Genomic DNA, 11,766 nt, shown 5'->3' on the forward strand with positions numbered 1-11,766 from the left:
TGCTTAATCAGACCCGTGGCCCAGGTAAACGTTGTTCTAGCCAGTACCTCCTCCACAGCCCAGAAGACCACCTCTCCAAGCAGACCCTCCAAAAGCAGCGGCAGAGGCCACACCAAGCGTGACTCAGTAACGAGCTAGGGAGTGATGACCGGCGCTCTCTCCTGCGTTTACTGTGGACCGCATTACAGAGTGTGATCATGTATCTCATCAGAATGTATTTTGCTGCCTCTTTCCATACCCGGCTTGTCCTCCATCAACCCTGCTGCCTCATTCTTTCTCCCTGGACAGATCATGATATGGATTCAGAACAGTTTAAAATTAATCTTTAGTTCCTTTCATAAAATGTGAGCATTAGATAAAATTATAGAATAAAATAAAGTAAAAAAGAGAGAAATAAATTAAGTAAAAAGAGAGAATGTCTGTAAAGCAGTGCCTGACACATGACAAACACTCAAAAAGTTAGCTTTAATTAGTTTGTGGAATAAACTTATATAGCCTGTTTTAAATTTTTTTTTAAAAAAGGATTTTTTTTCCTTCTGAGTTAACAATCCCCGAGATGGAAGACTCACTCACCCCCAACCTAAATAAAAGACGAAGTCCAGCGGCAGCTCAGATTGCTCCTGGGGCCGGCAGGCTAGAACACCAGCTCCGGTCTCTCTCAGCTCATCAGGACCCCTAGCAGCAAAAGTGCAACTGTGATACCAGTTCTCCCGCTAACAGCGCTTGGCATGTTCACAATGCCGTTCCCAGTCTCCCCTTACATCACTGCTACTTCAAGCCCGCGTGTAACATTAGAGCCTTCCTACTTGTAGCATGGCCTAAAGGCGGCCTCAGCCTGTGACTCAAGGGAGATCTGATTTGCATTTATAATCTGAGCAGTATTGAAAGAGCAAGTGAAAAAATGGATTGAAAACGTTTTCAACAGCATCAGAAAATCTTGGAATGAATACAAAGTCAACATTTTGTAAACACGTTTGTTTACAGAGAGGTGCCCTGTGCAGGCTTCACTGTCCTCATTTCTCTAGACTCTTCCTGGCCACTCCCTTCTCCCGAAAGTGTTACGACTGGGATGACCTCTGCACAGGCCACGTGCCCCGTGAGTGTCCCGGACATGGGAGGGAGGGACTGCACAGCAGAGCCGGGGCTCACACCAGGCACCCCCCCTCTTCCAGGCCCAGCGGATTAACATGGGGGGAGGGAGAGGGCGCTCAGGGGAGCCTCCCCGTATCCTCGGAAAACAGTGCTCTTTAACAGCTTTCGATTTGCAGCCGCCAGTCCCAAGAGGGAAAAGTGCTCCCCTAAGGAGATGGTGGGCCACGAGCGACATCTTCCAGTGAAAAAGGAAGCGCTATCGTCATAAATCACCCTGGTGTCTCCCTCCTATCTCGCTTTCACTAGTGGCTAAGCACACACAAGCCGGCAAGCACAGCCAAAAGAAGAGGTCCTCTGTCTAGGGTGCAAACTTTGGTTTCAAACCTAAGAAATTAAATAAGTATCTTTACAAACATGAAGATCCTAGCAGGGTTTTAAAATTTGAGTTAAGATGCTTCGTAAGTTACACTTGGTTTCTCCTTTAATACCCTTTACCTTGCCTAGTACACACTGTATGTAACATTTGCATCATATGGTAGAAATGAAATATAAAGCTCAATTTTTGTTCTTGAATGCTTTGGTCAAAAATGGATTTTAGTTCAACCACCACATATAATTTGAATCTCTACTATTTAGAACATCTGTACTAATCTAGTAACAATCTAGAAAACATGCCTGAAAAATATCAAAAATTACAAGTCACACAAGGTTGAAAACAGAGCTTGCAGCAAATGGCAAAACCAAAGAAAGAAAATAAAACTGTTAACGGTCCTGAAATAAACTAGCACAAAATATTTTCTTAGGAAACGCTATCAGTTCTAAAATAAAACTAGAAAAAGACAAACTTTAAAAATGGTGAGCAGCATTTCTTCTCATCATTATAAACCACAAGTATCGTCACCTAGTAAATAATTATTTTGTATTAAACCATGTATAAGGCAAGCAGAATTTGCTCTGAAAGCACTGTGTTTATAAAGACAAGCATGTTACAAATCAAGCTTTCTATGAACTGATGGGGTCGCTGACCAAGTAGGCTGAGACCAGAAGCGAGCCCGGCTGACACGGCAGAAACCCTCAGGAGCAACCTGCACGGACCAACCTCGTTAGCCCCCATCCAAATCCACCACCAGCACTGCAACCCGTCCACAGAAAGCACAGCAGTCCAAGGCGACAGCTCCAGGCAGCACCCTCCTCCCCACTCTGGGCGCAGCTCCAGACACCGCCATCTGCCACCGGGCCATCCCCGAGGGCCCCCTGAGCTGACAGCACAGGCCCATGGGGGCCCCTCAGGGCCTTGCACCCGCAAACGCAGTCCAGCTCCACCTCTGCCAACTCTTCATCACCCAGGGCTTGGTTTTCAATGCGCACCTGCGCAATCAGGTGTTCCACTGTTACATGCCTTGTAGGGAAGAATTTGAAAACTAAAATTCAGAGGTGCCCTTTAAAATTTAGTATCAATACTAAATCTTTTTTTTTTTTTGGCTTTGCTGTGTGGCATGCGGGATCTTAGTTCCCTGAGCAGTGATTGAACTCATGCCCGCTTCAGTGGAAACATGGAGTCTTAACCACTGGACCACCAGGGAAGCCCAGAGTACTAAACCTTAACATAATTACTCTGCTCAGACTTAATCCTGTTAAAACTGCATAACGCAGAGACTAAAAACATTAAGTTATTTTTCCTACAGATTAAAAAAATCATAAAATGGGTTAGAAATGATTGTTTTCCAAATATCATGTTCAGTGTAATTACTTCCACAACATAACAAACAGGAATAAGCCTCACATACCTGTTTTCATTTTAAGGAAGCAAAACATTGTTAGTTTATGAAAAACTATGATTTATACTAAGTGAGAGTCCTTAAAAACGAACTCGTTATTTAAAACTGCAAATGAGAAACAAATGACTATAACCTAAAAATATTTGAAAGACCTTTACAGAATGCTGCACATGTTATATATATACTTGAATATATTTTTAAAACTTCAGGAAAAATACTAAACTTAATGGTAAAATTACAGAGAATGGGACATGTACTTTTCACTTACCCCCTCGGGTACTATTCAACATTTTTTGAAAAGAGTAGGTTTTGCTAACTGGGAAAAGAATTTGCAAAAGAATAGATACGTGCATATGAATAACTGAATCACTTTGCTGTACACCTGAAACTAACACAACACTGTTAATAAACTATACTCCAATATAAAATAAAAAGTTTAAAAAAAAAAAAGTAGGTTTTGGTCTTATAAACAATTAACCCAGTAACTATTATTTTCAAAAAAAAAAAAAAAAAATGGCCTTCACTGTGAAGCGGTGTGGGGCAGCCGGACCCGCAGGGTTCTTACTCAGCTGTAAGAACCCTTGGTACCATTACTCACTCTACGTGGCACCTGACTCTCAATGTTGCTGCAGGATTCAACCGGTTACCACACCTAACCCGCTCAGCGCTGCCTGGCACAAGGGTGAAAACACTCAACAGGAGTTAGTTATTTTCTGCAGCAACTATGTACTGACAGTTTCTAGCCAAGATCCAATGTTTCTTTCCTTTTTTTGGAAATGAAACAGGAAAAGATGCAGGCTAGATGGGTTTGTTTACCTAATAGCTGAGTTTTAGGGAAAATAATTCCTTCTACGTGAAGATGCGTTATCACACGCTTACACCTCCCAATGATATGTGCTCCCGATCTTTTAAATAAAAGCTGCATTTCCTCTTACAGTGAGATTTGTTTCAGTGTTTGAGCAAAAGCCAATTTACTTTATGCATGTTACTGTAAAGGGTCTTTCTTCTTAGAATACAGAAAACATGAACCACACGATTTTATGTATTGCTTCGAACCTAGAGTGCTCTGAATTTTCTTACAACTGGTACAGTTAGAAGAGCTACGCACGGCTCTTCCACTGGAAAGAGCTCAGCGACAGCGAATGACAGCGAGTGCCTTCTCGAAGCAATGCTAGGTGGAGGTTCTGGGACCCCCTAACCTGACAGTGCTCCTCCCAACACTGGAAGTGGTCAACTCTGCAGGGCCACTCTGACAGGCGAAGGCCAGCCCTATATCTCAACCTACTGGAGGTTTGTCTTTTTCTCACTGTTTTATAGGACATCAACCGTAGTTACGTCACACACGCCTGGGATGTCCCCCGTCTGTTACTGAACAAACTTATGGTGACTTGGGCTGCACAGTCAGTCCTTCCCTGTCCTGCTTAGAAAGGCCTTCCTAGGGACTTCCCTGGTGGCCCAGTGGTTAAGAATCCGCCTGCCAATACAGGGGACTTGATCCCTGGTCCGGGAAGATCCCACATGCCGCGGAGCAACTAAGCCCATGCGCCACAACTACTAAGCCTGCACTCTAGAGCCTGCATGCCACAACTACTGAAGCCCACGCGCCTAGAGCCCGTACTCTGCAACAAGAGAAGCCACCACAATAAGAAGCCCGTGCACCGCAACAAAGAGTAGCCCCCGCTCTCTGCAAGTAGAGAAAGCCTGTGTGCAGCAACAAAGACCTAATGCAGCCAAAAATAAATAAAAAAATAAAATAAATTTTAAAAGATAATAAATTCCCTTGATAATATGTTGATTTAAAGTTTCTGTTAAAAAAAAAAAGAATCAAAACAATGCAAAATTAAAAAAAAAAAGAAAAAGAAAAAGAAAGGCCTTCCTAATCCGAGAACACATGAATAGTGTGTCATGGATTCTACTACTCTTACTGATTTGACTGTCACATTTCCCACCATTTTTAATTCATCTCATCCATTTGTAACTCCTTTGTATACATTGAGGTAGGCATCTGATTTTACTTCTCGTGGAGCATTTCTGCAAGTCACCCACAAGTAACTAAATTCAATGCGTCCAACTGCTCCCCCCTCTTCAGAACAGCAGCACCCTCCCTCCAGCTGGTCCCCTGCTGCACCATCTCTGGCTGGCTTCCTGTGAGGGAGCGCCCTTAATTTACCTGTCTCCAGTCTTGCCTCTTCAAGCCAGAAAACTGCCAGCACAGTCCACCTAAAAAGAGACCTGACCATCTCCCTCCCTTCAGATCCCACCACGGCTTCCCAGCACCTGCAAGTAAACCCTCTGTCCAATGCCCCACTTCTCCATCTCCCACCACCCATATCGCAGCTTCACTGAGAACCTGGCCTCAGGTAACCCTCTCCCCCCACCCCATTTACGTACTGTTCCTGTGCTCTCTCCTTGTCTGGGATGCCCTCCTGATTCCTGATTCCCCAATCCCTTGTTCTCTTTCCACCCCAATCACTCCCAGCTAACTTCTACTCATCCTTAGGCTATACCTGAGATACCACCTCCAGGAAGCTCTCCTGGATGCCCCCAACCCACATATCCAAGTTAGGTGCCAATTTTAGTGCTCCCTGGCATTTACCACTTAACAGAAATTGTAATATTTGTTTATTAAAGAGTCTTTCTCTCCAACTAGACCATGAACTCTCTGAGGGTAGGCGCTAACCCTGACTTGCAGAACCAATGAACATCTCATAAGTGCCCAGAGAAATGGGAGAACTTATTGCTATCATGTTGCTTTGCCTTCAACCTGAAAATGTTCTTGGGTTCCCCTCATCCCTCTGTCGCTGCACGTCTGACAACGTCCTGGAAAAACCATGCCCCAAGTGCTAGATGAATTCATGACGATCAGTGAGGGTCCCATGTATTTGGCCTCCTTACTCCTTCTAATGAATTTGAAGCACTTCTTACGTTTCCTCATCCAATCAGAACAGTGGCGCCCATTCTGTTTCATTTCCAACTATAACTGGGAACAATCAGAAACAACAATTACAGGATTTCATTTCTGCTATAAACGTAAACAGCTAATCCACACCATTTCTGAGACCACCCTTTAGTGCTCTGTCCTCCCACGTGTGAAGTACCGGGCTAAAAGTGAGCACTCTCCAGTACTAAAAAGCTTTGTAGCATAAATAGCAAGTAAAGAAACCTTTAAATTGATGTTTTTCATATTCTACATATAGCTCCCATCTTCCAATAATGTTACATAAAGATCAAATAAGCAAGTAGAATGACTTAAGACCAAAGCAACTAGGCAAAGCACTGCTTTGTTTTCAAGCCATACATGCCCCTGGGGAGCCCCTCATGCCCCAATGGGAATCACTGATCTACACTTGATCACTCTCACACTACTGAAGTCTGGCACCTGCAGTTTTATTCTGCACAAATGTCTAAAACCGTCTGTCACATGGTTCTTAGTTCCTCAACTAAAATTCGCAGCCAGTGACCATTCACTGAATGCCCCTATGCGACTAAATGAAAAACAAAGCACCCAACTAACAAGCACTATTACAGATATAATTCAAACTACAAAACTGACTAATGAACCACACAAGTCACTTAACGAAGTAGAGTCAATTACGGCATGTGATTATAATAAATAGCATGTTATAAACAGCAACATCATGGTCTGTACTTTTCCTCTATCAATCCTAAGTTTATTTTGGCCCAAAGGAAGTAAACAGTTTCAAATGCAGCAGGCCTAGTCTCTTCTAACTGGAAATCGAGTGGGCTAAGCTGTCCAAAATAGCAATGAGTTCCAAATTTAGGAAGAAGAGGAGGAAGAAAATGAAGGTGTTTTCAATCAACAAAATAATACTGCAACCTTCCTGCAGGTGGCACTGAGCACAACTACCCACCAAAATATTCACAGCAGCACCACTTGTGCTTGGCTGGCATCACTGTCTTTTCCCCACTGCCCTGCAAACCCCAATGTGGGTGCTCAGATTTGGGATGTGCTCAGGACACTTAGCCTGAATCAGCAGTGGGCCCTAAGAAATGCCCTGCAATTCCCTGGGCTCTCACCTCACCTTGAAATATTGAGGTAAGGGCAGGTGCTACAATGCTGAAGGATGGTTTCATCCTATCACCACCTCTACCAAAAGTGCCTGGCATTTATTGAAAGGGAGAAAAAACAAAAGCAAGAAACTCAAAAACTAGAAAGCAAATGGATGAATGAAAACTGACTTAGGCCAGAAAAAGCTGATAAGCCTGCAATGAGGAACACTTAGAAATAACCCAATTTTCACCACAGAACCCCAAAAGCTTAAGATAGTGACATCTGTGAACATTTGGGAGTAAGGATGTAGAGTGGAATCAAAATACAGGACGAGTCAAATGATGAAAGTCTGTTTAAGAAGCAGTTAGGCAAAACCACGTGATCATCTCAACTGGTACAGGAAAAGCACCTGTTAAAATCCAACTCTTTCATGACAAAATCATTCAACAAACTAGAAATAGAAGAGAACTTCCTCAATCAGGCAAGGGCATTTACTAAAACCCACAGCTAACACCACAGTCAATGGTGAAAAGCTGAAAGCTCTCCCCTAAAATCAGAAACAAAACAAGGACATGGCTTTCACCACTGCTATTCAAGATTGTACTGGAATTGCCAGAGCAATTAGGCAAGAAAAAGAAAGAGATGGCATCCCAACTAGAAAGGAAGGACTTCCCTGGTGGCACAGTGGTTAAGAATCCGCCTGCCAATGCAGGGGACATGGGTTCGAGCCCTGGTCCGGGAAGATCCCACATGCCGCGGAGCAACAAAACCAGTGTGCCGCAACTACTGAGCCTGCGCTCTAGAGCCCGTGAGCCACAACTACTGAGCCCGTGCGCCACAACTACTGAAGCCTGCGCTCTGCAACAAGAGAAGCCACCACAATGAGAAGCCCACGCACCGCAACGAAGAGTAGCCCCCGCTCGCCACAACTAGAGAAAGCCCATGTGCAGCAACGAAGACCCAATGCGGCCAAAAAAAAAAAAAGAAAAACCAAACTGGGAAAGGAAGAAGTAAAACTACCTCCATTCACAGATGACATGATCTCATATACAAAAAATCCTAAAGAATTCACAAAAAACTATTAGAATAAACAAATTAAACAAAGTTAAAGTTGTAGGATACAAGATAAACACACAAAAATAAGCTGTATTTCTATTTACTAGCAATGAACAACCTAAAAAAGAAATTAAGAAAACAATTCCTCGGACTTCCCTGGTGGTGCAGTGGTTAAGAATCTGCCCGCCAGGGGGCTTCCCTGGTGGCGCAGTGGTTGAGAATCTGCCTGCCAATGCAGGGGACACGGGTTCTAGCCCTGGTCTGGGAAGATCCCACATGCCGCGGAGCAACTGGGCCCGTGAGCCACAACTACTGAGCCTGCGCGTCTGGAGCCTGTGCTCCACAACAAGAGAGGCCGCGACAGTGAAACGCGATGAAGAGTGGCCCCCGCTCGCCACAACTAGAGAAAGCCCTCGCACAGAAACGAAGACCCAACACAGCCAAAAAAAAAAAAAAAAAAAAAAGAATCTGCCTGCCAATTCAGGGGAGACGGGTTCGAGCCCTGGTCCGGGAAGATCCCACATGCCGCGGAGCAACTAAGCCCGTGTGCCATAACTACTGAGCCTCTGCTCTACAGCCCGTGAGCCACAACTACTGAGCCCGCGTGCGACAACTACTGAAGCCCACGTGCCTGGAGCCCGTGCTCCGCAACGAGAGAAGCCACCGCAACGAGAAGCCTGTGCACCGCAACGAAGAGTAGGCCCCGCTCGCCACAACTAGAGAAAGCCCGCGTGCAGCAACAAAGAAAGACCCAACGCAACCAAAAATAAATAAATATTTAAATATTAAAAAAAAAAAGAACATAGAGATTTACCTTCACAACCTTGGATTTGGCAACAGTTTCTTAGATATGACACCAAAAGCATGAGCAACAAGAGAGAAAATAGATAAATTTGCCTTCATCAAAATTAAAACTTTTGTGCATCAAAGGACACTATCAACAGAGTGAAGAGACAGCCCAAATAATGAAAGAAAGTACACACAAATCATGTATCTGATAAGGGTGTAGTATTAGGAGACATAAAGAACTCTTACAACTCAATGAAAAGACAAACAACCCAATTAAAAAATGGACGATGGACTGGAATGGACATTTCTCCAAAGCTATATAAATGGCCAACAAGTACATAAAAAGTTGTTCAACATCATCAGTCATTAAGGAAATGCAAATCAAAATCAAAATGAGACACCACCTCACAACCACTAGGATGGCCATAATAAAACGAAATGGAAAATAAGTGTTGGAGAGGATATGGAGAAATCGGGACCCTCTCACACTGTTGGTGGGAATGTAAAATGGTGCAGCTACTGTAGAAAACAGTTTGGTGGTTCCTCTGTAAGTTAAACATAGAATTACCATGTGACCCAGCAATTCCACTCCTAGTTATCAAGATATACCGCAAGAATGAAAACAGGTGCTCAAACAAAAACTTGTATACAAATGTTCATAGCAGCATTACTCATAATAGGCAAGAAGTGGAAACAACTCAAATGTCCACTAACAGATGAATGGATAAGCAAATTGGGATATATTCATACAGTGGAATATTATTGGGTTGTAAAGAAAAATGAAGTTCTGACACACACTACAACATGGATAAACCTCAAAAACATTATGCTAAGTGAAAGAATCAACACAAAAGGCCACATACTGTATGAATCCATTTACATAAAAAATCCACAACAGGCACATTCACAGAGACAGAAGAAAGACTAGCTGTTGCCAGAGGCTAGGAGCAGCGGATAAGGGGGAGCGACTGCTGATGGGCACAGGGTCTCCATCCAGGGTGATAAAAGAAGTTGTGCAACTAGGCAGTGGGGATGGTCGCACAGCACTGTGAACACACTTAATGCCAAGGCAGAGTACAGGTTAAAAAGGTAAATTTTATATTGTGTATTTTTACCACAATTTAAAAAAAAGCAGTTAGCTACTCCGCACGGATCCCCTTCCTGCCTCCGCTGAAGAAAGACTGGGGCATAAAGCCAAGGGCTCTCTAGACCAGAGGGTAAGAGGCACAGCTGAGTTCTAGAATGCATTCCTGTAAAGGGAGTAAGTGAGCACTTCCTTGCTCATCTGTGGAGGCCACAGCCCCACTCTTCTACCCGACTTCTAAAACGAGGCAGGAGGCTGGAAAGCCCGTCTCTGGGAATCTAACAAGTCCAGTAAAAGGCCCTGAAGACAATGACACGGAGCGTCCCTCGAGGTAACCCCACCCGTCTTCCTAGCCAACAGTGACAGGACCAGCGCAGGTGCAGAGAACGTCCCAAGGGCTGGGCAGGGTCCCGCTCTCGGCTAAGCGAGTTCAACCAAGATCACCTGACGTTTCAGGACAGGCGGACTCAAGCCAGCCAACACTTAGGCCACGGACGGAGACTGCGACGCCACGGCATTTAGAAACAAGAACATGTTACTAAATTTTAGAGGAAAAACAATAACCACCAAAAACCTCTGGGAAATTTAAACTCTGATGGCCCAAATAAAACGCTCAACACATGAGTTAGAAAACTGAAGAATCTAAAAGTCGAACAAGAAGACAAAGCTGGAAAATGGGAGAGAAAGATGAAAAAATAGAAAACCGGTCCAAGAGGTCCAGTGCCCCAATACAGTAGCATTTCCAAAACACACAGAAAAAAGATTAAGAAAAAAGAAGAGAAAACTGTCAAACCAAATAAGCTGAGAAAATTCCCCAGAACTACCCAACCGTCCCGCGTTTCCAGACTTAAAGGAACTCTGAGGCGTCCACCGAAATGGACGAAAATAGACCCGAACCGCTCACGTTTCCGAGCTGGGAGGGCGGAGCGAGGGAACGGGTCGTGCACGGAGGACCTGGCACAGGACCCGGCACCGAGCTGGGCCCGCCCGACGTCAGCGGCCTCCGCGGGCAGCGGCGGGCACGCGCGACCCCCGGGCAGAGCGCCGAGCCCGGGCACGCGAGCCGGGCAGCCGGCGTGGGGTGCGACGTCCCGGGGCCGCGCCGGGTGCCGGCAGGCAGGGGTCGGCGGGCCGGGGAGGGGGCGCCGTGGTGGGGGGAGGGGAGCTGACGGGGGCGCGCCCGGGTTGGGGAGGGGGCGCGGGGGCGCTGAAGAAGGACCGGGTGAGGCAGAGGGCGCCTGGGGGCAGCGGACTGAGGAGGAGCGGGCTGAGGGGGAGGGGACTGAGGCGCCGGGGCGGCGACGCCGGGCTGAGAGGGGGCGCGGGGGCAGCGGGGCTGAAACGCCGCGGCCGTTGGCGGCCCTAGCGGGGGCCGCGACCCGCCCGCGCCCGCGCCCGCACCCGCGCCCGCCACGAGGGACGCCCGGGCCCCGGCCCCACTCCGCCGGGACCCCCGCCCCGGCCCCTGGCTGCTGCTCACCTGCCTCGCGCCGCCGCTGTCGCTCCCCCTAGCAGCCTCCGCCTGAGGCCTCGTCTGCACCGCCCAGGCCCCGCAGACTGTGCCTCTGCCAGCCAATCGCGCGCCGCGCCTGGGAGAAACGCGGACGTCCACCAATCACGGGCGCGCCACTCGGAGCTCCTCGGCCAATGCGGAGGCGGCCTACCTAGGCGCCCAGCCAATCGAGAACTGTTGCCGAGCCGTGGGGCGGGGAAATGGGCGGGGCTCCGAGGCGGTGCGCGGCGCGAAGGGGGCGGGGCGAGAAAGCCGGGAGGAGGGGCGGAGGGGCCCCAGTCTCAGGGAGGGTGTGTGTCCAGAGGAGGACGCCGGTCTCAGGAGAACCCCGGTCTGGGCCGGCAACAGCCAGGCCGTCCCGCGCCGTGCCCGCCATCCCTGCAACACCCGTCCCTGCGCTCCGTGGCTGTTCTCGAGCCCCCGCCCCCAACACCCAGTACCT

The 11,766-nt window shown here is 47.0% G+C and overlaps 1 protein-coding gene across 7 annotated transcripts in view; it reads right to left on the reverse strand.

Annotated features, from left to right (window-relative positions):
• Nucleotides 1–11,381, reverse strand: part of SUN1 (Sad1 and UNC84 domain containing 1) — a 53,531-nt gene extending 42,150 nt beyond the window's left edge. For 2 of the 7 annotated variants that reach the window (XM_082430624.1, XM_082430635.1), the window contains exon 1: nucleotides 11,292–11,381. The gene's annotated coding sequence lies outside the window, so the exon portion shown is untranslated. Of the gene's footprint in view, nucleotides 1–573; nucleotides 676–10,715; nucleotides 11,259–11,291 lie in introns of those variants that run through there. The other 5 variants (XM_082430623.1, XM_082430632.1, XM_082430625.1 and 2 more) reach the window with 4 other exon arrangements.
• Between the last annotated feature and the right edge of the window lie 385 nt (nucleotides 11,382–11,766).

Source organism: Balaenoptera physalus, assembly GCF_965194825.1.
Source record: "Balaenoptera physalus genome assembly, chromosome: 16".
NCBI classification, from domain to species: domain Eukaryota; kingdom Metazoa; phylum Chordata; class Mammalia; order Artiodactyla; family Balaenopteridae; genus Balaenoptera; species Balaenoptera physalus.